Raw genomic sequence first — 23,277 nt, 5'->3', positions numbered from 1 at the left:
GAACAGGCCTTTAATGTAAGTATTGTTTTTCCTAGTTTTTGGTGTGAAGGTATACAACACAGAAGGCATGCACCACAGACATCGTCTGCTTTTGGTACTGTAGCACAGTGCACATTGAATAACAGAATTGGGAGTAAATTTACGCGCATCGTGAGTCAGCCCATTTGTGTGCCCAGATGCTGCACGTGCCGCAAGGCAGGACAGCTGATAATTTCGACTACCTGGGGTATCTTAGACGTGCCCCAAGCATCTTTAACACGGCGGTGCAAGGAGATGTGTTTATCGCTCCCACATTGCCACCGTTCTCGGTCTGGATTGAACCCGCGATTTTGAGCTCGGCAAGTGAACACGGTAGCAACTGAGCAATGCAGGCCGGCACTGCAGATTGAAAGGCGAACGCCACAGTTTTCCTAACTGTATACATAAAGCGAAGACGCAGAGTACGGTCCACTAAACTCAGACGCCATGCTACAAATTCTCGCGTTAGAGGACCTAAGGCATTCTCGAAGTCAGTAAAACCTTCAACGCGAAAGGCTAAGGAAACTCTTACACGAGTATACACGCTCGCACCCACACGCACGCACGCATGCACAAAGGCAATTAGCAGAAGGAAGTATCCCAAAATACGCACTGTAGGAGTATTTTTCGTATGTGCCGTAACGTACGAAACATTTATTTATACGCAGCATAGAATCCCCTGATCGGCCCAAACCATGACGAAAAGTGTTTTTATCGTAGAGATAAAAAAGAACACTCGATTAGGAAAAGAAAAAGAGATATCAACGTACGCAGAAAAACAGGGGAGAAGTCACGATTCTCTCCTGCACCTCCTATTGGCACCTCCTATGTCTCCGTCACACGATGGGGCCCCGGTCATTCCCCAGTGCAGAGTGGCTGTCTACGGAGTACCGACGAGCAGTTTCATCACCCCCCCCCCACACACACACACAACCACCTTCCACATACGTAGCGGAAGACGGATATATGCCAGCACTATAGCATTTGTACAGCGCAAAGAAAGCCGATACCGTAAAGCCACCGAAGGCCAAGGCCAAGACATGCTAGGCATTTTCGAGTGTAACGATATCAGCATTCGATCGGCGTGTTGCGCAACAACCCGCAAGCTGGGAGGCTAGCGGCATACCAACCGCCACGCCACTTGCCAGCCTCACCCTACGCACCAGGTATTTGCATTCACACTTCCAGTACAGCCCTATCGCCACCCCGCCCCGCCAATTCCCGCCCACCATTGCGACACCACAAACAACACATAACCTGTTTAATTTACGAACGTCACCGCAAACGGCCGCCACCCAAAAGATGACATCTGCCCAGGGGCCGGGACGCAGTATACAATGCCCTCAGTCTCACAACCGGTCCCTGGTGTTCAGATTGGAAGTCCATCATACATGATGAAGTTGACCTCTTGACGAGTTCTGAAATTGAATTCTGACCTATGAAGTTATGGGCTGTAATGTCACATGATGAGTAATGATGTAGTGGACTGTAAAGTCACATGATTAGTATGATGTTATGTGTTGTGATGTCGAATGATGGGTAATGATGTGATGGGCTGTGATGTTGAATGATGAGTAATGACGTGGTGGGCTGTGATATCGAATCATGGGTAATAATGTGATGGGCTGTGATGTTGGATGAGCTATGATGTGATGAGCTGTGATGTTGAATGACGGGTAATGATGTGATGAGTTGTGACGTTGATGTTGAATGATGGGTAATGATGTGATGAGCTGTGATGTTGAATGATGGGTAATGATGTGATGGGCTGTGAATGTGATGTGAAGTTACGGGCTGTGGGCAAGGCCGGACATGATGTGATGTTGAATGAATATTTCGAAAAATGCCGACCGCTCAAGGTCTTACGACGTGGAGCCACCAATTATCATATAACAACCATTCGAAAGCCTGTATATGGTTGAGCTGATGCAGGGCTGAGACTAGCACTTACCTACATTTTTCATCACGTTTCCAGATGGAGAAAAAGTCTGAGGAAGCCGAAGAGAATACTGTAAAGCAGGAAGACGAGATAAAAAAATGGATCGAAGAGGTTTGTCCTTTCAATTGTTTCTGTGTTATTCAAGCCTTGTCGTGCTGACACTGTGTGTGTGTGCCTTTTACCAGCTAGATATGAATGTTTTCTGAGCCAACACTGAAGACAAATAGTCATCACTTCGACATTCCTGGTGTGTGTGACTGTGAGTGACATCGACGTTCGGTCGGAATGTAGATTCCATGGTCTCGTCCTTGATAAAGACCTTACGACGTTACCCACATCGAAAACTTCAAACTTAAATGCATCAAGTCATTAATACCCCTGTGAGACGTTATTCTTAATAAACTCAACATAAACCGTCAGACGTCAATTACCGTCAGACGATCGGTAAAGGATCCTGTTGTTGCCGGCTCCTTACGCCATCTAGTCCGTACTGTTTCATTCTGTACCACCCGCACTAAAGTTGTCATCTTACCAAAACCCTGCCAACGTGGTTAGAATTTGAATCGAGACTCATTTTGTGGTATTTACATGTTTTAACCTTCATCAGATCATCGTTAGAAGTGATGTGTTGAGATGGGGTTGACAAGAGTACTCCGTTTTGAACACTTTTGTACATGGGGCAATTACCGTATTCGGTACTTTTTTCAGTAGCGGAGTAGCGATCGCGCTACATCTGAAACTGGTAACGGAAAAAGTATTCCCGCTACAAATACGGGTAGCGGCGGACTCTCTGTCGGCTAATCCATACTACCAACCATCTGCGTTCAAAGCTCGGACGCTCAAAGCAAGAAAGGTCAAAGCTGCGCCTTTGACCTCTCTGAACACAATCGGACTTCGATCCTTATTCTGAAGGGGGTCATTATTTCATTCCCCACATCATCACTAGCAATGGGGAGTATCGCCTCTTGCGATTAAACTCACCATTCACCATCTTTAAATAAAGTTGTCGTTGCTGTTCGTATAGTCAAACGCTTTGAAAGGGAAGTCGTCGTGCGTCTGGAAGTAGGGAAGATGGGGTGGGGAGTGGGGGTGGGGAGGGGTAAACAACAACATTTACTCGTAATTCCTGTGGGACCTAAGCTTTGCTGCACTATGCCAACAGCACTGCGTTTGTCCTTGGCGAGAGCAAACATTGTGCTATTAGTTTGATATTTTCACCTCATGGTAGTCACTTATTGATGACTCGTTGTGTGGTCGCTTATCATAGCAGTTGCGCCACTTGATCACACGGATCAATCCGTCGACAGGAAGCAGACGGAAGAGTTTGAGGTTGCGATCCGTGGATATCTCGGACAAAATAATATCAATGCAGAAAAATTCGTGTTGTGCTTCACTCATTGTGACGAGAAAAGCATTAGATGCAGAGATGTGCTATGTGCGTTAAATTAAGTCTTAAATGTGCATCATAGCTAGGTCAAGATCAACGGGAAATAAATTATATTGTTGTAGCTAGTGGTATACTCTGTACTGCATGCCAGCGATGTGAGGGAACTTAAATATTGCACAGTATTTACGTTACTTTTATTTGGTAGCGGTAGAGGTATCTCGTTACTTTTTCAAATTTGTAGAGACGTTTGTATTGCGTTACTTTTCTGTAAAGAATAGCACGTAGCAGTAACTCGTTACTTGGTTTTGGTAGCGGGTACAACACTGGTTTTGAATCATAAAGGACGTTGGGAAGCTCCGTTGGTCGTGAAGGACAATTTTTGCATGGAACTTTTCGGCTGACGTCTGAGAGAGCTGTCAAACGTCAGTTTTCTGAAAGGAAAATAGGCTCAGAGGTCGCACAGACGGTCCGTTTCTGTCGTCTTGTGTGCATTTAGCGAGTTACAGGGACGCACGTTATTCTCGAGCTTCGTGCTCAAGTTCAGAATTTACAATTTTGGACAGGTTACGTCAAAATTTTCAAAATCATCGACATGTAGGCATGCACCGTATGCCTCTCTATCAGCGAGAGTGACGGTGCTTGTCCCTGACTGTTTAATCCGAGTTGTGCTTCACAGACCAGATACTAACATCATACTGACATAGATATGGGCCACGCGGTCCGCATACAAACTGAACGCACGCCTACTGTAGCATGTTCCTGTGCGAGTTCAACCGGGAAGCGTACTGCCGTATGTTTTATCCAGCGTCTGCGCGCGTTTGGTTGGACAAGGTTTCACATGTGGAGACATTTCCCGATATGTTCTACTTTGCAATTCCTATATGAAGTTTTGCCTTTACTTCACGTCTATTATACGAAGATTGTGATACGACCCTCTCAAGCTTGAGATGCGCACTTCAAGCACCTCTACCTCGCATTTCGCTCAGTATCCTCGGTATGGAACCCTAACGACTGATACTTGTTTAGCTTCCGCTCTGGCGGAGTAGAAGTGCTTCGTTCCGTGAATTTTTAAAAGAACCGTAAAGTGAAATATCAGCGCAATGTTTAAATACAACATCGTGTAGAACTTGGCTTTGTGATGGCACACACAAATCGTCGCTTCTCAGTTTTGCCGACATTTTCTAATAAACAATGTTAACACTTCTAGAAACTCTACGATGGCGACCTCGTACGTTTACTGAAGAAAAGAGTAGCATACCGCGCCTCGGTGGTGGGCAGGTATCACGTGATATTGGAGTACTACGTAACCGCAACAAGACACATGTTGCTATAATTACTGTTGGGCCTGTTTGAAGAATAAAATATGCCATTATCTATAGTCACTGTGTAAGAAGAGAGAGAGGTGTCCGGATGGAATTAGTCCTCGCGCTTCTGTGTCGTGCCGATAGATGGCGCTGAGAGGAAAAGAGGGAAGGGGGGATGCGCTGCTCCTGGCCTGGCCATCGCGAGGCGGGATTTTATTTCTCCAGGACAGGCGTTGACGAGGCCCTACTTCAAAATAAATGATTCTCTGTAGCAACAGTTTTCGTTGTCCCCATTGTGTCAGCAATATGGATTTCGTAACCCTTAAATGGCGTAAATTAAGCAGTATGGCCTATCTCGTGGCTTGTGTGCATTTTCCACACATTCCACGATGTCGAAGTGGAGTGGAATGGATCGTTGATAATGCCGGAGTTTGTTATGCCATGTTGCTGTGTTTACATGGATCCGTTCGTATAGACAGTTACGAGAAAAGTGAACTGGCACAATGCTTAATCCACCGGAGACGTTGATTGTGATGTGGAGCTAAATTCAGTGATTCTACACATGATGGAGGCCGGAAAACAAGTGGCATTTTGAATGTTCGAGCTTGGCGTATGAGAAGATGAGTGTGAGAATGAGGGTCGTCGCTATTTGCCTAGACGGGCCACTGCAGTGCTAGGATAGCTGTTTAAATAATCTAAGCGCTTTGTCCTGTCTACTTCTTTTCTGTCTACGTTCCTGTTGCGCCCCACCTTAAAGGAGAGATTTTCTTGTCAGGAGGTAAGGAAGATTAGATTGGCTTCAAAATGAAAGAGGATGCAGTGACGAAACCCAAATACCAAGAAAATGAGCGCGCTATTCCAGCCCGCCCTCGGTGGCGCGTCCGCGCTTATCATAGTCTGCTAATTTATCGCAGAATGATAGAGCAGAGTCTGCTCCTCGTCTGGAAAGATTAAAATATGGAAGCGACGTGCTCGAACGACTGAAAGCATTTCAATTCAGGAAAGGTCCTTTTCCATCATGTGTCCACCTCCTATCATTATTTCGAATGGGAGATGTTGTACTGTTCCGGAGCAGGCGGGGAGTGGAACGTGCTTGAACGACTGAAAGCATTTCAATTCAGGAAAGGTCCTTTTCCATCATGTGTCCACCTCCTATCATTATTTCGAATGGGAGATGTTGTACTGTTCCGGAGCAGGCGGGGAGTGGAACGTGCTTGAACGACTGAAAGCATTTCAATTCAGGAAAGGTCCTTTTCCATCATGTGTCCACCTCCTATCATTATTTCGAATGGGAGATGTTGTACTGTTCCGGAGCAGGCGGGGAGTGGAACGTGCTTGAACGACTGAAAGCATTTCAATTCAGGAAAGGTCCTTTTCCATCATGTGTCCACCTCCTATCATTATTTCGAATGGGAGATGTTGTACTGTTCCGGAGCAGGCGGGGAGTGGAACGTGCTTGAACGACTGAAAGCATTTCAATTCAGGAAAGGTCCTTTTCCATCATGTGTCCACCTCCTATCATTATTTCGAATGGGAGATGTTGTACTGTTCCGGAGCAGGCGGGGAGTGGAACGTGCTTGAACGACTGAAAGCATTTCAATTCAGGAAAGGTCCTTTTCCATCATGTGTCCACCTCCTATCATTATTTCGAATGGGACATGTTGTACTGTTCCGGAGCAGGCGGGGAGTGGAACGTGCTTGAACGACTGAAAGCATTTCAATTCAGGAAAGGTCCTTTTCCATCATGTGTCCACCTCCTATCATTATTTCGAATGGGAGATGTTGTACTGTTCCGGAGCAGGCGGGGAGTGGAACGTGCTTGAACGACTGAAAGCATTTCAATTCAGGAAAGGTCCTTTTCCATCATGTGTCCACCTCCTATCATTATTTCGAATGGGAGATGTTGTACTGTTCCGGAGCAGGCGGGGAGTGGAACGTGCTTGAACGACTGAAAGCATTTCAATTCAGGAAAGGTCATTTTCCATCATGTGTCCACCTCCTATCGTTATTTCGAATGGGACATGTTGTACTGTTCCGGAGCAGGCGGGGAGTGCAACGTGCTTGAACGACTGAAAGCATTTCAATTCAGGAAAGGTCATTTTCCATCATGTGTCCACCTCCTATCATTATTTCGAATGGGAGATGTTGTACTGTTCCGGAGCAGGCGGGGAGTGGAACGTGCTTGAACGACTGAAAGCATTTCAATTCAGGAAAGGTCCTTTTCCATCATGTGTCCACCTCCTATCATTATTTCGAATGGGACATGTTGTACTGTTCCGGAGCAGGCGGGGAGTGGAACGTGCTTGAAAACTGAAAATAAATAGAAAGAGCCACACTGGATGTCACAACTGAGGAAGAAAACAAACGTTTCCAATAGGTGACCCCTGGGCTCATTACAAGTGTGCCTTTGAGCATTCCTTGTGATGGCTAAAATGATGCTCCTGGCTAATTACAATAGCTATCCTATTTTCCGTGGATTTGTTACCTCGTAATGACTGTTTCGGACCGTAAAGTATCAGAAGTCGGGAACAGCAAGCACGCGACACAAGTAAAGTACGTGTAACGCAGAGATGAAGGATTATAGGAAGGGATGCGTCCCCTTGTCATGGTCCCAGGCACTTACCTTCCTGTGTTCCCTCGCTTCCTTGTCGACACGTGCGCTAGGTGTCCCGTGTCGGGGGAGGGGGAGGGGAGGGGGCTCCTGAGCTCGCCTAAAGGAGCACAAAATAGGCAACTTTCGAGGAGCAAGAGCACGGGGGGCGGAGGGGAGGCGCAAATTTCCCGCTTCCCCCCGAGGCGACAAATACACGCCGATACTCGCTTCATCCTTCAACAGGAACAACAAAAACGTATTCCTTTCACATGTGCAAACTTCGAACGACAGACAAACGATGCGACAGCCTGGAATGTTCATCTGTGCATAGTAATACCTGACCCGATACTGAGGTATATCTTTTGGGAATCGGTCATATCTGCGCCTTCATCACTTTGATGCTGAACGGAACGTAGGTGAGAATGCAGCCTCCGTTTGCCTCAGGGGCACACCCGAAAGAACAAAAGCGAGAGAGACAGAGAGACGTAGGCCGCACTATTGCGCCCGGTCACTCCACGTTAGTCACAAATTTCGAATGCCGCTGCAAAGCTACCTCTTGTGTGTCGGGCGACCGACGTAAACCCCGCATGATTATCATTATCTATCTGTGGGATATTGGATACGTAGTCTTCGCTTAGTGCCTACGTTGTGTGTCACTGCTCATTGAGGATCATTACTCAGTTTAAAACTGATCTGTACTTCCGTGGATGCAGAACGAACTTTCTGTTAGATATGTGCAATCTGCCGTTAGCTGTTTGGAGCATTTTGTTTTGATCGTGTGTGTTCGGGACTTCTTCTGCGTCCCATCACGTCTCGCGTGCCGTGCTCTGTTCATTCTTTCGTCTGTGCCATTAGAGGCATCTTTGGCAACGTTGGCACACGTCTCGACTGTTTGTTTCTCGTATTGCTACGCCTGCGGTTACTTCTCAACACCTTCTACATATGCCTAGTATAGGGTATCGGCCCTGGTGAAGAATATTCCCCAATCAACATCGGAACGTCAGATGTAAATAGCAGGCTTATCCAGTTTGACACAGGTTGTACATGGATGTTGTACTACAAAAGCCGTGATCACGGCAGAAACGGGTCGAGTTCCGAGTTCGAGCCTTCCTAGACGACTGGTTGACATGACTTGATGGGTGAGGATGTGCTGGGAAAACCAACTCGACCCGCTTTGGTGAGTTCGTGCAACTGTGGCTCCACGTGTGCAACCTGTGTCAAACTTGATTGAATATGACTCCCTGCCTAAAGCACACGTGTTCGGCCCTTGTGCCCGTTATGACTGGAAGCAAGCACACGTGAAATGAATAAGTTCTTGTTGTTCCCGGTGAAGTTTGAAGCTGAGCTGGAGTGTAGAAGTAAGTGAATGTGTCTATTTTCCCACAATGGACACCAACTGCACATGGCGACAAGAAAGTTGATGAAATTACGTCATTGTGACATGATCTGCCCACTGGTTGGCAAAACAAACATACCTGTTTATATACGCCATGCAGCACACGCAAATAGTTCTACGTGCGACCGACGCCCATTACTGTGACGCTTGTCACTGCAGTGTTTACATACCACGGGGAGGTCCATTTGCTGCCACTAAAACAAGGGAACGCATCCCCTCCTAAGCCTTCATCTCTGCGTAGCACATATTTTACTCGTGCTGCTTGTGTCGCGTGCTTACTGTCCCTGAGAGTGGTTTGTCAAGCGTGAGGGTATGTTGCAAAACGTGTGTGAGTGGGGGGGGGGGATAGCAAGGTCCCCAATTTCTTGGGAGGGTAAAAAGTTAGGGGTGTGGTGCTAAACATTTGGAGGGGTGTTGAGGGCGCAGGGGGTTCTGTTTAGGTCAGTGGTACTCGACTTGTCATAGTTTATGGTTCCAAAGAGTCCTTATGAGGTAACAGAAATTCATTGGAAATAGCATACCTGTTGGGATTAGCGCCACCAGGAGCTTCATTATTATAGCCATCATAGGGAATGCTCAAGGGCACACCGTAAATGAACCCAGAGGTCCCCCATTACAATATCCCCTGTCTCCGATTTCGAAGCTAATCAAATCTTTCTTAGCTCTCGAAGAGAAAAATGTGACCTGGGGCTTTGAAGTCCCAGGTCAGATGTTATCTTCCGGAGGTACGAAAAATTTGATTGGCGGAAGTGTGAGAAAGGGAAATCAGTGACGACACCAAAATAACAAGAAAATGAGCTATTGGGCGGGCCCATTTTGAAACGCACTGGCCGTGTGTTATCGCTATCTCTGAAAGACACGGCACGTCTGCCGCCCGCAGCCACGAAAGGAAACATTCCCGTGATTTGGTCCACCGACTGAAAGTATTTCTACCGAGGCGACATTCGCCCAAGTAGTGATTCTTGCATAGAATGCATCATGCGGGACTTGTTGTCTTCAGGAGTATAGTTGAAAATGAAAGGCACTCCAAAACTAAATTGCATAAGCCAAGCATAATCAAAACTAAGTCTAGATAAGCCTTAAACAAAACAAAGAAAACGCGGTTTGATAATGCGACCCCTTCGTTGAATCGCAGCGTACCTTTCAACTGGGTCTCCAATCTTTATGGTAGACCTCCAATAACCCAACACCCATTTGCATGAATCGATGGTAGCATGATATGAAAACCGATATGGGATCAGACTTGTGTGTAACGCGTTACTCGTAATTGCGTTACTTGTAATCAATTACGCCTTGAGTATTTTTTCGAGTAATCGGTTACTTTACTGTCAAAGTATTTGTTTCTGGTAATCAATTACTTTTCTGAGTAATCGATTACTCAGTAATTTATTACTTTTCAGGCAGCGATTAACTGATCTTTTAGATGTTCCACCCCAAGTCAAGCCCCTCGTGCCGTCAGCCTTTGTTCAGGTGTTCTGCTATAGCAAGCGGAGGTCATTGTAATAACGCTCTAGAATTGCAGGGTTTCTCCTCCTAATCTCTTCCTACACCAGTGTGATGGTACCTAAAGCTTTGGAGGTTCAGTGAGCCATGGGGAAGTTCCATGCAATTCTGTTCCACAATAGGGTTAACGTCTTCCCGGGCTATAAATGCAGTTGACATGCAGATCTAGTTGCCCTACACCCTACATGTTTTCGTTTTTTGTGTTATTTCGCCTGTTCCGTCATTGAACCTGTTTATTTTTTTGATTTTTTTCTGAGGCGCACAAAGACGGGTATAATTTGCGTGAATGCAGAGTAACGACCGGAGTAATGCGTTACTTTTCTACTCGTTACTCAATTATATTTGGAGCCAAGCAATTGGTAACGGTAATCAATTACTTTTTGCGAGGAACGAGCACAACTTTGCATGGGACAGAGTATAGGGTAGGAGAGACTGGGACAGGGTAGAGTATCGCCTGTGGCGATTAGACATCCCAACCATACTCAAAATAAAGCTCTTCTTGGGTAGAGATGGGGATAACGCTAAACAAGTGCTACGCGCTTTCGAGTGCATTATATGTTTCTGGATGAGGATGAAGCAATGCCTAGACCAAATTAATCAGACGTCTCACACACGCGGGCACCATGTGGCCCGCAGTCTGCTATTCTGTGGTCCGAGGGCTCTTGACCACAAAGCAGAATAAAGCTTTGTTCCCCCCCCCACCAAAAAAAAAAGAATGAGGAACAAGGAATGAAACCAGGTTTTTAGGCACTGTTTTTACCCCTGCTCGCCGTTGCCGCTCCCGTACATGTTAGGAAGCACATACACGTTTCAGCAGTTCTTGTGGCTCATGAACGTCAACAAGTAATGGTCACAGCGACCTGGTCTGCACCATGTGCATTTTCGTGAGCTACACTGTAAGTAATCGGGTAACGCTGTAACCGGGTTTAGATCCACACGTGACAGACGTGATAGGGAGTCTTATCTCATATACAAGTTCAACGCTCTCCACCCGTCCGGTATCAACGAATCACAAGGCACCCTAGAAACACTTCACAAATAAAATATGCTTTTCCCTTCTACCTCTATTATCATCTGTTATGTTATGCATGGCCACTGCTTTCTACTTTCTTTATTGCATGCCACAACTTTGTATTACAAATGTTAAAAAAAAATACTTTGCTCGTTCTGGAATTTTCCCCACGTAACCACTGTCCTCCTTATCTTTCGCTATGCTTGCCAATTCTTGCCTGTTGTCCCGTTTCGTCCACGTGTTCGTGAACCTTCCATTTTTCTGTAACCGGTCTGTAGCCTAGATCACTACGTTCACATAATCCCCTCCACTCTCTAACAAAGCAGCCATTCACTCCGGCCGTAGAAGGCCGTACGGACCCGTTCTTCCCTCCGGGCTGTTGACCCACAATTCGCATGAACCTTTAAACACGTCACACCTAACCCTTTATATAACATGCCAATGATCAGGACGGTGCCCAGAAGAAGAACAGTCTCTGTTCGAAATATCGGCGGCTTCTGTCCTGAGGCAACTCCCTTCCTACTGTAAGTAATATGATAGTTAAGAAGTAATGGCGAAGAGAATTGTTTCATTTTAATTATTACACTAAGTTTTTAGGGGCTTGCAGTATAGCAGCTGCCTCTCGGGATATCATCCGCGAAAAACCGTACGGAGCAGAAAGGAGCAGAAAAAAAAAAAAAAAAAGAAAAGAAAAATTAAGATGGAACAGTTATGTACAAGGGTCATTGTATTAAAATTTTAATTACTGCCCTTTCTCTTATTTTTCTTTTTTTTACGTAGAAAATGTAAGCAGCGTAGAAAAAGCAACAATACGGTGTGTAAATTGACTATTTCACACTCCCTCAATATTGGGATAATCGTTCGTGAAGGACTATGTATGAAAAACTTGAAACACCTTTCAAATTTTCAGTGCGCGATTTGGAAAGGCAGCATATTTATTTCTTTGGTGTACCAAGTGAAGTGTTTCAGTGATTATAGTTGTACATACACGGAGTGCCAAATAACTACACGGTCCCCGTTTTTTTTTATATATTTTTTGCTTCTATAGTAGAACGTCCCAACGAAGACTGACGTCACGAGGGATGCAATAATGCATCCTAGTATATGTACGGTGCAATATATCACAATGTCAGGTAACTTAAATTTAGTGTAATTTGGAAACGGATAATTCAATCATTAGGTGGCTTGACTTGGGGCAGAACACCTGAAAGATAAGTTAATTTCTGCCGGAAAAATAATCAGTTACTCAGTAATCCATTACACAGAGTACTAATTGATTACTCGAAAAATTACTCAAAAAGTAATTGATTACAAGTAATATAATTACTAGTAACGAGTTACGCACAAGTCTGGTTGTCACCCATCTAATTGCCGTCGGTGTCAGTTGCAAGCTAATGCAAACCTCGCAGGGAGTCAAAAGTACAAACTCTAATTTTACCGCCAGGATCGTTGCAAGCCTAGATAATAGGAGATAGTGTTCCCAAGCATGTGTGTGTCTTTCGTGAGGAATCCAAAGTCCAGTTCTGTAATAGATCAAAGCAGACTGATATTTACACACATTTGCGAGAGGTGTTCCAGACAAAGCTTCTGTCCGCTGCGAACATAGCTGCTGAGAAAGGATCTCGCCTACTTCCTTTTGCCACGAGCGACTTCCTGAAAATAGGTCTTTAGTAACAAATTTTCCGAGCAGTGAGCAAGTAAAATGGAACCAAAGGGCATCATATCAGCACAGTTGCTTTGGCACACCTTTGTACCAAACAGCTTTGTTCGTACTTGACCTTACGTTTCGTACAGCTTTGTAGGTACTTGACTATGTGGGAATTTGTGGCGGGGAATTGCGTACAAATAAATTACGAACCGGAAGCTTATTCTCAGAACAGAAATGGGAAAGATGAGAGCAAGTGTGAGAAATCGAAAGGTTTGAGGTAGAATTGGGCGGCGATGCCTCACGACAGAGAAGACAAGCAGCAGACCTTGCTGTTTCGCTCAGCCGGAATCGATGGTTGACGTTGCGGTCATGGTCAGAACCCACAATGCCGCTGGAGCTCTTACCGCGGATCGGATTCTCGAAACCATAGAGAGCCCGTCATGGGGCGGCGTTAAATCCCATCGCCCCAGAACCATGGGGACGCGGTAGCTCCCAAATACTTATGTTGCCTAGCATGTCGAAGTCGCTGTCAAAGTGGTCGTGAAAAGTAGGAACCCTGGAGTTAGGAATGGAACCCATGCCGGCCACTTCACGTGGCCCCGAGGCCCATAACAATCACATTGGCGGCCACTTGCTGGAAGTTATTGGGCAAGCGACCGTCCTAATAACGCCTTTCGCCACGTCTGAACAAGAGGAAGAGGTGCCCGGGCTGGCGCACCTGTTAGCCGTCACCAGACTCGACCGAGGCCCAGAACACCCCGGAATGAAATGTCACACCCATGTTATTCCTGTTGACATTTGCGTAATGCGCAGCTTTGCAAACAGCTGGAGCGAACAGTCTGAACAGACACGCGGTCTGGACAAGCTCAAAGCTGAAGCGACACAGTGGAAACCTTTATTGTTTTTTGTTTTGTTTGTGATATGTTCCTGTTACATTTAATGTGAAAGTAACCTTGGTGAAAAGTAAATATGACCCGTAGAAATTCTACCTACAACGCTTCAAACACCACAGGCCGACCACTGTGGCCTCGCTTATGATCTCAGTTGTCTCGCGACGTAAACCACCAATTATTGTTGTTATTATTATTAACGTTTCAAACACTATGTTGGTTTCTTGCAGTTAAATGCAGGGAGAGAAAGAGGCGCCCGCGATACCAGTAGAGTATTTCCGCGTTTCTTTCAGGCAATTAGTCATTGTCAATAATGCCTGTGTCTTCATTGACTGTTCCTCATTCCAGATGAGGGCACAGTTTGAGAAGATGAAAGAGGACAAAGAGAAGAGAGAGAGCCAGCCTCCAAAGGTTTGTTTAGCTTTAACGTTGTCGTTCGCCTTTTCTTTACACATGTGTGCTTCAGTGATGGTCCTAGTTGGTCAAGCGAAAGCTATGCCGCCATTTGCGACGCAACCCGTGGCATTCTACAGAACGCTCAAACAGATATACATTAACGTATTTCCAAAACGGCGTTCCCTCGTGCGCTATGTAATGAAACTCTACACATAGGCTAACTCATCAACACACTGAGAACAGTAGCTCATATTTATCCTATCCATCAAAAGAGGAAGCTCGTCATTCTCCAAAGCAATGTGCTATCTATGTGACCAGATGCGTTGGTTAATGTGTAAGCTACTATAGTACGACTTCAGAGGCTTTTTAAAAAATGTGTTAGCAATTGAAGCGTCATTTCAATAAAAGGTATCGGTGTCGGTCCGTGGTCAAAACGTGGAGAGAAAAGTATCCCGCCCGAGAGAGGAGGAGGCGTGCAGTGGATAGTTGAGAGTAACGGAAAGTAGGTCACGGAGCGGAAGCCAATCTGTGCGCGCTGCAGCGGATGACGTCACGGAGAAGAGCACGTCTCTGGAAGCGGTCTTGGCGGCGCGCAAAAAGAAGACGGATTATGAGCTAAGGCGACGAGCTGCCGAAACCCAGGAACAGCGCAAGCAATGCCAGACAGCGAATGACACTGCTTGGCGCCGAAAGTGGGCGAACGACACGGAGGAAGAGCGAAAGCAGCGCCTACCTGGACTATTTCAATGCCGTAAGCATTAGAACACTCAAGCTGGAAAATCGTGGCCGTGTGCCTGTCGGATGCATATGTGAAGCCTCGAGTTGGGACATAGGGTGTTAGATATAAAGAGAAATATATAGTAGGTACAGTAGTAGATGGTTGGCAGATCGTAGTAATTTAGTAGTGATAGATGTACTGATAATTAGTGATAAGGTGTGTTTAATAATGCATGATGAGTAGTGATGATAGTGATTAATGATGAGCACCGATGATAGTGATTAGTGATAGTTACTAGTGGTAATTTGTGATAGTCATTAGTGATAATTGGGGGTCTGATATAGTGATTACATGTAAATGGTGATGAGTGTCTAGTGGTTAGTGGTGGTTAGAGTTCCATAATGATAGCCAGTAATATTTGTGGTTCGTAACAGGTAGTTCGTGATAATTTGTAATAGGGTTAGTTAGTAGCAGTTAGTAACAGTTTCTGATAGTTAGGGACCGATAATGGTGGATGGAGGTCTTTACGAGTAGTGAATGGCTGGTGGGTCGGCACTTTGGGAGCGCGGCCGTCGTCAGTTGCATACGGAGATATGTATAATGACAACGCGTTTGAGCCGTATTAATTACGTTAATCGTCCTTCAATTTGATTAATAGTAGATGCTTTCATAAACATGTTGTAAGACCAGCAAATATGCCACTTGCGCAGGTAGGGTATACGACCGCGCAGACCTCTTGTTGCAAAGTCTAGCTACTCAACGAATAATTAGTTGAGGTACATTAATTAATAGAGTAATGAGATATAATTTGGAAATGCTAGATAGCGGAATTGGAGCCAGTAATTATTCAAATCCATCGTCCTTGTTTAACACACTGAGAATATACTACTTCCGAAGATACTGTAGAATATAGTGCACCGTACTTTCAGATGCCAAATTTTCAGATGCAGATCCGACCGCAGAATGAGCGACAGAAACTCCATGTGACAAGATCACGTGCTTTGAAGCGATGAAGCTTATTATAGCAGACACTGATCTGTTGACCAGACAAAACGGAGATGGCCGTTCCGTTGCTTAGTTAATCACGAATCAATTAAATAATAAGGGCTTAATCAGGCACGAAGACTTACAGACATGCGGGTGAAAACAAGTGAACTATGCCCTTCTCCTGGCGTCTTCAACATTGTTCCTCCAATTTCGCCTTCCCTCCCACCTCGGAAACAGGCAGAAGAACCAGAAAGACGCATGCGCCGTTCGCAAGACGAATCTAGGACATGAACATCCGAGGACGTGTTGATGTCACTTTGTCTTTCCTATACTGAGGGTAGAGAACCTTTGACCCTCTTTTTTTCCTCGAAAATTTGGTGCGGACTCATGGTCTCGAGCACAGCACTTCTTGGATGTTGGCGAAGCGTAAGAGAGTGGCTGGTTTGTCCCTTCAGATGACGCACCCTGGAAGTCGCTGAGAAGGCGTGTTAGCTTAGCTCAATTGGTAGAGCCTTCGACCGGCAGAGCAAGCATTATCAGTATCCCAAGCGTTAACAGTATACTAAACCGTCACCACAACATCCTTCTGCCATCAGAGCGCATGGGACAAGTTTTTCATCAGCCAACGCAGGTAACCTACAGGCGCACATGCAACTTGCACGATGATCTGGTTAGCTCTAGGTTAGCTGACCAGAAAACTTTAACGGATTCATCCAGGACTCTTCTACCGGATAATCTCAGTGCCTTCCGGATTTGCTTCCTTCTTCTCATCGTTTTCAGTACTGAGAGCGCAAGCATTCATCCCTCAGTTGTCTAGCGACGTAAATACCCAATTATTAAAATCCAGCATTCATCTCTCCTTATCAATGCCTTTTACTGCATAAATGCCCCACATAGATATTAGATCACATGGCTTTTGTAAAATAATCGAAAGCATAAAACTGTCATCATATGCTGGACTAGATGGAATTAACTCCAAGATATGATAGGACAATGAAGTAATATCAACTGAAATCCTGTGTTGCATAATCAGAATATCTCATCATCTGTCCACCCTGCCGAACGACTGTAAAATAGCCATGGCCATCCCGGTGTCAGGTGACACGCAGCTTGCATAAAACTACCCTCCAATTTCTAGTACCCGCGTATCAAAATAATTTATTCTGCACTTTGCAACATAGATTCAGGAAAAACTTCTCTTGTGAAGCGCAGCCAGCTTATTTTGTTCATGATATTCTCTCTCATGCAGACACTAACTCGAGAACGGATGCTGCAGTCTTAAATTTCCGAAAAACATTCAACATGGCTCCACATAACAAACTTCCATATAAGCTCCCTATTCTAAATCAGGATTATCATGTTCTCCCGTGAATAGAAGACTTCTTACAAAACGGTCGCTCTTCGTCTCGTGTAACAATTTCCACTCTCCCGATATCCCAATAATATCTGGCATGCCGCAGGGCTCTGTTCTCGGACCTCTGCTGTTCCTCATCTATATCAATGATTTACCTATTGGCCTATCATCAATCATCCGGCTCTCCGTAGACGACTGCGTCATTTATCGTAAAATCGCTTCTCCTCTGAACCACTCAACATTATAAAATGACTTAACACTAATACAGGAATGATGCGCAGCATGACAAATGCCCTTGAACATCAACAAATGTAACATTGACTCTTTCTCTCGACAACGGCTCTGCACCCTTCCCCCATTTTCTTTCACAGTCGATAACTTCATTCTGCTACGAGCACATTCTTACAAATATCTTGGCGTTCATCTTTCAGCAAACATCACCTGGAATACGCACATTGACTACATAATCTCGAACGCTAATCGCTCACTTGGCTTTATCCGTCGAACATTGAAGCGGGAACCTCCTCACTTAAAACATTTCGCATATCTCACTCTCACTCGTCTAAAACTGGAATACGGCTCCGCAATATAGAATCCCGCTCAAACATTTCTCATTGATAATCTTAAACGCATCCAAAACAGGGCAACATGATTCATATTCAACAATTACTGCACCACAACGTCAGTAACTGTACTGAACTTGAACTGACGTTGAGCTTAACCTCTCGACCTTAGCACATCGTCGTACCATTTCAAAGTTATCCCTCTTTCACCGATTCTTTCATACCATTCTCACAGATCAATCGCCAACCGTTGGTGCCGATATCACATTCCCCCGTCTTGACCATACTAATAAAATCACGCGTCTTCACTCTAACACAACCGCATTCTTTCTCGAATTCATTCTTTTGTTCCACCATAGTCATTTGCAATGATCTACCAGAACCTATAGCCACCGCTCACCACCAGCAGCAATTTTTGAACATTGTACGCCCGCTAAAGTGATTCTTGTTTGTTTTTGCTTCTCTCTTTCAGATTACTTGCAAAGTGTACTAGGTATGTTTGTGTTATTCAATGGTGCACTAACTCTTGTGTATTATGTCCTATTTCCTTTCATTTCTTTTTTTGTGCTCTCATCATGCAAATGTGCACTGTACTTTATTTCTATTTTATACTCTGTATTTACTTTTTTCTACTATAACTGTATTTATGTAACTATACTGTAATTGTAACCGTTTTTTTTTTCACCCTCAATGTAATGTCCGTAAGGGCCCTTGAGGTAAAAAAAAAAAGAAGTGTTGAGGCATAGGCATACCTGAACCCAAAAACGTGCCTCACTTATTTATTCTACAGAGAGCCGGTCTTCTACCACAACAGTTCTTTGATATTCTTCTAAATATGATCAGTTACTGGTGTGAGACCCGTTACCCCTTGGATAATCACCTTGTTCTACATGCCTCAGTTTAATGAGCCTTTCACATGACAACTATTTCAGAGTGCTGAACAGTAAAGGAACCACATGCAACGCATCTACATCGAGTGCATGGAGCGACACGAAGTTGATCTAGATGTGGTAAGAAATCTGGGTTAACTGCTCAAAGAGCAGCCCGACCTCATTTTTTGAATAGTCGGTGGTAAGCGCGGTAGGTCATAGAATGCATCGAAAATAGCCGAAATGTACCACATGCAAAAGGACAAGGGTTGACATGAACAATAATTGCAGTCGAATGAAGCCCATGGAAATATACGAGTGAAGGCAACAACGAAAAATGTTGAAATGCGTCGTAGCATTAACCATCTACTGCGCACTACAATGCTAAGCATATGTCGAGTGGCTCAAACATTCCTAAAATGACTCTTCAATTATTTCAATGAATCAATTGATCACGCCGTGATAAACATCCAGATGACAATGCCGCCTCTATAGCCGGATATGGGAAGCTGCGCCGAGCAGCCTATATCTCATATAGGATAATATATATTTGGTGGCTTTTCATCGTCAGCCATATGTGGTCAGTATCGGCACCACAGTGGGGCTGACACATAGATCACACAAAACATATTCGGAGTGTTAACGCAGCCATAGGTCGGTTTCACGTCAGTTCAGGCAGGGAGGTCCCATCGACCTCTTGGATTTTCATTATTTTTTATATTTAGAAGCTCATCGTACACGATGACCAACAGCGGTAAAATAAATAATTTCTACGGAATAGTGTTCGCGCAAAAAAATCCAGGAAATCCGGCCCTGAATTCGAGTGTTTCAGTTTTGCCGTGTTTGGACGCGCATATCTCCCGAGTCTTAAAAGATACTGCAGTGAATTAATTTTTTAATGCTTTAGAATGCCTACAGGCGAGCAGTTTGAGCGCAAATTTTAACGCGCAAGAGCAACGCTCTGTAATATAAAAAATGGCGAACGTGCTCTGTCGTGCGGTTTTGTTCCAACTTCGACGCGTGATTTCTCTGACTGTAAATATTCCTCAGAAGCCTATTTGATATCACTTTATTCAGCTTTTAATGGTCTTTCATCTGGTACGTATATCGTGCGTATACCCCCCACAGGTATCTGCTGAAACAGGCAAATGTTAAGGTATATTTCGAAAAATCAAGGATTTTGAGCGTCCGTTTCTCGAAAAGGCCCCTTTTTATTTCATTTATATTTTGCAAGGATACGGCCCGATGTTAGACCTTTCATCTTACGTAAAAAATTCTGCTTCAAAAGACGTACACTGGCAATTAGCACGTTAAAAACCCTAGTCTGCGTGCGTACTTGTCGGAGCCCGGCTGCCGGTAACCGCGGGGTGGCGGGCCTCCTGTCGATGTCGTACAAGAAAGGGACAACTTTGTGTAATCAAAAGTGCTAGTTTATGTGGATATATCTACAAGGCTGCGAAAAAGCAGTATTTTGCAATAACAGCGACAAATTATTTCACTCACTTTCTATGAAAACGTCACTCTTCTGCACTGACTATCCACGGTACTAGCTATAAATGTTTCTGGGCCTAGACTCTCCGGTGTCTTGCTTTGCCACGCATGCGAACCCTGTATGCCACTTTGATGCGGTATAGGTAACCCATTGCTTTTTCTTTTGCATTCTAAAAGAAGCCACGTCCTCAGCCCGTACATGGAGTAAATGGACGCGCGTTAGGTGTTTTGGCAAGCACGTTATCTTATCTTGTGACTCTAAGATGACGTCTTGCTCGTGTGAACGCAAGTTAGGTGTCGTGGCATGGTGCTTGATTCCTGTCACACCGATCCTGTGCACCGATCCTGTCACACGCACTTTTGTCGTGGCCTGTTCCTGAACAGCCATGTCGCGCTCGCAAAAGTAGATTTGGAGAGCTCATAGAGCCTATGCCGATTTTTAAAATGGCTCGCCGCTCCATCTGACACGTAAATCATTAGCTGCAAGAGGAACATTCTCGTCAAGACATTCTTCAATAGCTATGGAAGCTAACAGTGACTGTGCTGAATCGTGACAGAAGTCTTCGCTCACGACACCGAAACTGTGTGTTTCCGTGCCAGCTGTTACCACACATGTGAATATAGAAATCTGTTTTCCGCAGTGGCACGCTTGTATTTCGCTAGGCATGGCTACTGGTCCGGTTTTGAGCGAAATCGAAGTCCATTAGGTGCGTCTCCCGTATGGCTCTGCTCTGAACGTATCTAATGTAACTATGACAAATGCGAGAACCCGCCCACTTCCCTAGCTCTGAGAAGAAATGTACTGCTGCAAGTTCAGCACAGAACACGCATTTTGTGCTAAAAGCCCTCTGTACGAGGGGCGTTCAAGTCAGCCCGGGACTTTTCATTTTTCGCAAAAGTAAAATGAACTTGGAGGCGAGAAATTAGTTTTATTTTTCAACGCAATCTCCAGCTGCACTAATGCACTTGTCCCAACGTTTCACGAGGGCTTGGATGCTAGCAGCGTAGAAATCCTTACCGGCGGGTAGCAGCCATGATCGGACCGCATTCTTGACCTCGTCGTCGCAGCCGAAGTGGCAGCCCCCAAGGAACGCCTTCAATGGACCGAAGAGATGGAAATGACCGGGGGCAAGGTCTGGACTGTAAGGGCGATGTAGCAGCAACTCCCAGCCAAGTTCCTGTAAGGTGCCTGTCGTGAGATGTGCGGTATGCGGGCGTGCATTGTCCTGTAGGAGGAGGACTCCTTTGGTGATGAGGCCCGACTTTCCGAAACTGGAGGTGTTCATGAATGATAGTGTTCAACGTTCCCACAGAAAAGTCTGTCTTTAGAGCCAGTTCGAGGCATGTTATCTGTCGGTTCTCAAGGGTCGGGCGCTCCACAAGTTGGATGTTCTCAGGAACTCTAACACTGGGCTCTGAGCCGTCCCGGCCGGGATCGTTCTGCACCGATGTACGGCCGTCTCGGAACCGTTTGCACCACTCAAACACTTTGCTGCGGCTAAGTGTATCGTGGCCATACTGAGCCTGGAGTCTTCTCTGAACTTCAGATGACTTTACGCCTTCATTCACGAGAAACTTCATGGCAATTCTCTGTTCGATATGTGCGCTCACCTCGTTGTCGGCCATCTGGTCCAGCACGTGTCTTTTGTTTTGCACAAACTTTGGACCACCATGTGGTGAACGCGGAAGCCTGTCGCGTGTGAAAATGACGAAAAAGAAGTAGCGCGAGACATGTGTACACCCAGGAGACAGAAAGTCCCAGTTTGACTTGAACACACCTCGTAAAATGAAGTAAAGCAAGCTTCGCAGGAACTTGCGGGAGCCCTGGAAAAAGCAATTCCTAACTCGATATTTATTTGTACAGTATTGGTATCACCGTGTACGGAGCTTGCAAGAGTGAAGATTTACCTTCGCTGACTATTTTTGACCTAGCCTTTGAAATACGGCTTTACGGCAACGTAGGATCTCATTCTGATGCTTTGTTGGAAATCACTAACTCCTAGAAGTGAATTATTTCTTCAGAAGGACGTCAAAAGTTTGCCAACGAATAGCTTAGGTAACGCTGAGGCCAGACAACCTCGCTCAAACAAAGGGAGCATCGACACGATGCCCGCCATCTCGCGGTACAGACAGCCGGGCTCCGACACGTACGCACGCAGACTAGGGCCGCGTTTTAAGGTGCTAATCGCCAGTGTACGCCTTTTGAAGCAGAATTTTTTTACGTAAGATGAAAGGTCTAACATTGGGCCATGTCCTGGAAAAGTATCAAAGAAATAAAAAGGGGCCTTTTCGAGAAACGGACGCTCAAAATCCTTGTTTTTTCGAAATATACCTTGATATTTGCCTGTTTCAGCAGATACCTGTGTACCAGATGAAAGAGCACTAAAAGCTGAATGAATTGATATCAAATAGACTGGTGAGGAATATTTACAGTCAGAGAAATCACGCGTCGAAGTTGGAACAAAACCGCACGAGAGAGCATGTTCGCCATTTTTTATATTACAAAGCGTTGGTCTTGCGCGCCAAAATTTGCGCTCGGACTGCTGGCCTGTAGGCATACTAAAGCATAAAGAAATTTCACTGCAGTATCTTTTAGGACTCGGGAGATTTACGCGTTCAAACACGGCAAAACTGAAACACTGGAATTCAGGGCCGGATTTCCTGGATTTGTTTGCGCGAAAACTATTCCGTAGAAATTATTCATTTTACCGCTGTTGGTCACCATGTACCATGAGCTTCTAAATATAAAAAAAAAGATAATGAAAATCCAAGAGGTCGATGGAACCTTCCTGTCTGAACTTACGTGAAACCGGCCTATAGTTGAATCCATTACTCGCTGAACGTGCCAAACAGACCTGTACAGAGAGTTGAAGAGGCTTCAGCTGATGAAGTCTGCGCGAATTGCACGAGCTAATAAGTTAAACGAATCCATGCCACCTCTGAGGCCTAAGCAGTCGAAAGACCGAAACAGCTGTCCAGTGCTTTTATGGCGACGTTCGAGTTATAAAATCAGCTGAAGGGAGTACAGCTGTTTGGCCTAGGGTTCTATTTGCGTTAGACGCATATCTCCCATCACAGAAGTGTACAAACCGCATACAGCTATTGAAGCATGGAAGTATAAAAAGAGAAAATCGAGGGTGCAGGACAGCCGAAACCCTAACCCAATATTTATCTGGTCCACCTCCTCCTCAGAGGCCACATGACCATGA

The 23,277-nt window shown here is 45.2% G+C and overlaps 2 long non-coding RNA genes across 2 annotated transcripts in view; both read right to left on the bottom strand.

Annotated features, from left to right (window-relative positions):
- The window catches only part of LOC135374570 (uncharacterized), a 151,246-nt gene that overhangs the window by 88,877 nt on the left and 39,092 nt on the right, over positions 1 to 23,277 (bottom strand). The gene's annotated exons all lie outside the window — the stretch shown is intronic.
- Positions 1,423 to 22,951, bottom strand: LOC135374562 (uncharacterized). Its single transcript, XR_010416961.1, has 3 exons — positions 22,924 to 22,951; positions 1,970 to 2,027; positions 1,423 to 1,436 (listed from the first exon to the last, which is right to left on the bottom strand). It is a non-coding gene; the product is annotated as an uncharacterized LOC135374562 (long non-coding RNA).

This window comes from Ornithodoros turicata, chromosome 1 (genome assembly GCF_037126465.1).
Source record: "Ornithodoros turicata isolate Travis chromosome 1, ASM3712646v1, whole genome shotgun sequence".
Taxonomy (NCBI): domain Eukaryota; kingdom Metazoa; phylum Arthropoda; class Arachnida; order Ixodida; family Argasidae; genus Ornithodoros; species Ornithodoros turicata.
This window is presented reverse-complemented; position numbering and strand designations above follow the sequence as displayed.